Source organism: Alligator mississippiensis, chromosome 2 (genome assembly GCF_030867095.1).
Source record: "Alligator mississippiensis isolate rAllMis1 chromosome 2, rAllMis1, whole genome shotgun sequence".
Lineage (NCBI taxonomy): Eukaryota > Metazoa > Chordata > Crocodylia > Alligatoridae > Alligator > Alligator mississippiensis.
Genome location: NC_081825.1, coordinates 146084162 through 146088637, shown reverse-complemented (window position 1 = coordinate 146088637; position 4476 = coordinate 146084162). Strand labels below are relative to the sequence as shown.

At 42.9% G+C, this 4476-nt stretch overlaps 1 long non-coding RNA gene across 2 annotated transcripts in view; it reads left to right on the top strand.

Moving 5' to 3' along the window:
* LOC109282328 (uncharacterized) overlaps positions 1–4476 on the top strand; it is a 192683-nt gene that overhangs the window by 6826 nt on the left and 181381 nt on the right. The gene's annotated exons all lie outside the window — the stretch shown is intronic.

Genomic DNA, 4476 nt, shown 5'->3' with positions numbered 1-4476 from the left:
AGCGGGTACAGCCGTTGGAGTCGCCCGTTGGAGGGGGCGGTTCCGTGCGGTGGCGTGTCCTGGCTACACCGAGCCGCAGGGGTGTCAGGGCTGCTCTCTAGCAATGGTGCCATGGCTCTTTGGCAGCCCTCGCAATGTCTTGGGGGCCACTCTGCACCCCCTCATCCCACCTTTTCATGGAACCCGACAGTGTGAGCCCTACCCACTCAGGCTCCGTGGCCAAACCGTGTTTCACACTGTTCAGGAAAAAATCATTTAAGGTAGCAAGTATTTAGGATGTGGGAGGACTCAGTTTGCTATATAAGAAAAACCAGAATGTACGATCTGGAAAGCTAACCCCAGACTGGGGGAATAAACAGGTATTTGCATGCCCCAAGAGAAAACACAAGTGACGTGGCTAGTGATGAAAACACAAGCGATGGCTTGGTGAATGAAATGTACATCATAACTATTCAGAAAGTAATGATACCCCTCCTGCCCCCTTGCCTTTTACCATTTTACAAATGCTGATTTATTTATTTTTTCCATGTCTTTTAAAGGAGCTGACATCAGTTGTGTTTTGTTTTTTGGGGTTTTTTTTAATTCATCTAACCCTGGCAAGGGATGGCAGAAGGTTCAATTTAGGGGTTTTACACAAATATATTGGGGGCTGTACCCTAGGCTAACAAAAGCTGCATGACTAAAATGCATGCTCCAGATTGCATCAACATAAACTAGCTATGTAGCTACTGTGTGCTGGGTCCTACAGGCTCTTCAATCTCTCCCAAGCCATGTAAATAACTATGATTTTTAGCAATCACTAATAAAGTTTTATTATTTGAGTCCCAACCCAGAAACCTATGAGAGTGAATTCTGCTCAGGGGCTCCAATGTGAACAAACTTCCCCACTCTTAGGCAACATTATAAAGCAGTGCTTCCCAAACTTTTTGTCTGCATGATTCCATTTATGGCTCCATTTCCTCAGCATGACTCCCTTTTCTCAGTATGGCCCCTTACTCCCAACCCACAGCCCCCACCCCCATGAGCCCATCTGCTGATGTTGTGACTCCATTTGGGGTTGTGAACCACAGTTTGGGAACTGCTGTTATAAAGTATAATGGTGTTTTGAAGGGAGAAAGAAAATAACAGAGCAGTCACCACTGTGGCCCTGCTACCACTGATGCTCTCCTGGTGTACATCAGTGGGGAGCACTATTCCACTAGTGCTGCACACTGCATGGAGGTGGGGCACTCCACTACTATGGCTCTTTGCCACCCACAGCGGGGCAATATCCACTTCTCATTACAATCTCTTTGGGCATAGGCTCCAACCTGACCCACTAATATTCCAAGGATTTCAATACTTTTAAGTAGACAATTTACACTCATTAGAATAATCTGTATCTCATCAGAACTAACTCTTGCAAAGACAAATGGCAAAGCACTTTTTTTTTTTTTTTTTAATTTGTGTCTCAGGCCCAATCAGTCAAATTAGTTCCAAATTTCATCCACTGAGTAGAGCCCAGTTGTTTAGGTCCATGTGGTGTTACCACCAGCATGTATCTTCCCTCCCAGACTCTTCAGTCTGCAGTTTTAGATGCTTCTAAATCCATGGCAGGCATCCTACCCCTAAGCCTGGAGGTCTTGGGGTTTGGGTGCCACCAAATCTCACTTGCCCTTAACCAACAGGCCAAAGAAGGAAGATAGGGAGAAATCCCGCATCTCCATAAAATAGGTGTGTAGCTGAGATCCTCCCAGGAGGGTCTGACTGCAGTGAATTGGACAGGTCTCCACCCTTCATTGCACAATGCCACACAATGTGATCTGACCTTCTAAGGAAAACCACCTCAAACACCCCCCCCCCCAAAAAAAGCAACAACAAACAAATAACACCCCCCCCCAAACAACCTACTCAATTTCCCTAGTAGTCCTGAGTTGAAGGTCTATCAACTGTAGACCTGCACATTAGTCACAGTGAGCGCTAACCCCTCAGCAGTCTTTACCCAATTTTCTGTTATAGTATGTGTACCTCTATACATTTTACAATTTTAGAAGGCAGAGCCAACATATGTAAACCCAACTCACTTGGACCCTTATTCAAACTGTTAAAAACCAGTTAAAAGTATGTCAGCACTGTCAACACAAGTAAAAAAAAAATTCTCACTCCCCTTGGCCATGCCTACCTTGCAGATAAGGGACAAAGTTCCCAGCAATCTGACCCTGCATATTAATAGTATTGCAGTAAGCACCACAGAGAGGTTGGCTTGAGAACACACACATAATAACAGGATTACATCTATTTAGCAGTATTTTGTTTATGTAAGGACATTACTATGCTGAAGTATCTTTATATTCCATCCTGGCAACAGGAATAGCTCTAGGCACAAATTCAGTTCCTAATGGGATTTTGTCTAGACTTGAAGAAGAGCTGGACCATTTTGTTTGTTTGTTTGTTAGTTGCTCTTTATGCAGTGCCAGCAAAAGGAATACACAGGATTGGTTTTGGAAAAAAACAGGAAAATAGTAGCTATTTATTCTTTTAATTTCTCAGGAGATAGGTTTTTTGCACATCAAATGTTTCTAAAACACTACTCAGCAAAACAAACACAAACAAAAATTACATGCTGGCTAATTATAGTAATTACATAATGGCACTTGTTCCCAGTACAGCAATTTTGAAAGATGTAACAATTAGGTTAGTTTTAAGTCTTATTATTTCTCTATGTATTTGCAAAGTGGTGAACAGCATGTACATATTTAGCTGGCATCTGTACTTTAACTACTCCAAGCTGAAAATGCTAGCATTGTTGTCCTCAAAGGACTTTAATTTTTCTTTTTCCAACCAATACCCTGCTAAGGCTGTGTCTGTTAGTTTGTTTTCATTTAAAATTTCCCTCTGCTCCTTCCATCAGTGCAGCTCTACCAGATTCAGTTAAAGGCTAGATGGTCTGGTAGTAAAAGTGGCAGTGGGTGCTATTATCTACATTAGAATTTGAATGTTTTCAATATAGGTGGCAAATTAGAAAAAAATTATGTAGATGAGACCTATGCAGCTAATATTGCTCTCATGAAAGCTACTATGCCAGTTCCTACAAGATGCTAGCACTCTCAGTTCCCTTTCATGTAAGTGAAAGTTTGAGAGTGTTTGGGACCAAGCAATACTGGCCAATTGGTGACTGGCTAACTGACTAAGAAATTCCAGCGGACTTCAATGGGGCCAAATTTCCAGCTCCAGTTCCAACTCATGGTGTTTCTTTTTGTTCTTATGATCTGACCTCGCCAACCTCATCACCAGAAGCAAACTTCCTCAAGCCCAGAACACACCAAAAAGATCCAGACCGTGCCATGACAAGAAATGCAAAACCTGCCAACACATCTCTACCACCCCCACTATTACTACACCCCACAACACAGCCATCAGCATCCCAGGATCTTACAGCTGCACCTCCAGAAATGTAATATACCTCATCCAAAGCACCAAATGTCCTGATGGAAAATATGTAGGAGAGACCAAACAACAACTGCGCACCAGAATGAACACGCACCAGAAATCCATCAAAGACAGAAATACCCAATTACCGGTGGGCCACTCTCACAGGAGGGTCACTCTCTCTCCAATCTCTCAGTCCTGATCCTCAAGGGAAACTTACACAACACTTACCAGAGATGAACCTATGAACTCCATTTCATCAACCTCCTGGATACTAGAGATCATGGACTAAATATAGACATTGGATTTTTGACATATTATAATCTGCCTGGCAACTGACTCCCCAGCCCAGCCTCTGGTTTCTTTACTTTTCATTCCATCCAGGAAGAGCACACACCAACTGCTGAAACTTCCTTAGCCTGATGAAGGGTTTTTGAACCCGAAAGCTTGCTTAATAACTATTCTCCAACTATTTAGGTTGGTCTAATAAAAGATATCAAATTCACCCAAGGAACCTTGTCTGCCTATGTCCTTAGACCAACACGGCTATAACCTACACCCCTGCATCCATCTCCTAACAAATTTCTGGGGTTTGGAGCCTAAGTTCCATTGATTTTTTTGGGGGGGTCATTCTTGAGGTCAGTTCCCTTTACACTGTAATTTGAACCCTACCTCCATCATCACCTCTATGCCACCCTTTGACAGGTTGGCTGCTTTACAGACCATGTTAGCAGGACCTCCTTCTACTACTGCTTCCTAGAAATCTCCATCAGCTATTTGTTTGACAGTGCAAAAGGAGAAATGACACGTTTTTAAAGATCTCATGTGCTGTAATTTGTATTGTTTCTCTCCACACCTACAGAGGGGTTGTTGGGAGGAAATCCTGCTGAGCATTGCAGACATTACTTTAGCTCTAGATGTGAATGATCTACTAGGGTAGTAGAAAAGGAAGAGCATAGTGGCAGAGCTAGCTCTATCTCCCCCAGCAGAGATCTGTAGAGGTAGTAGGGGAAATCATTTGTGTGTGTTGTGGAATTTTGCTGGACTCTTTGGGATGAAAGATGTTTT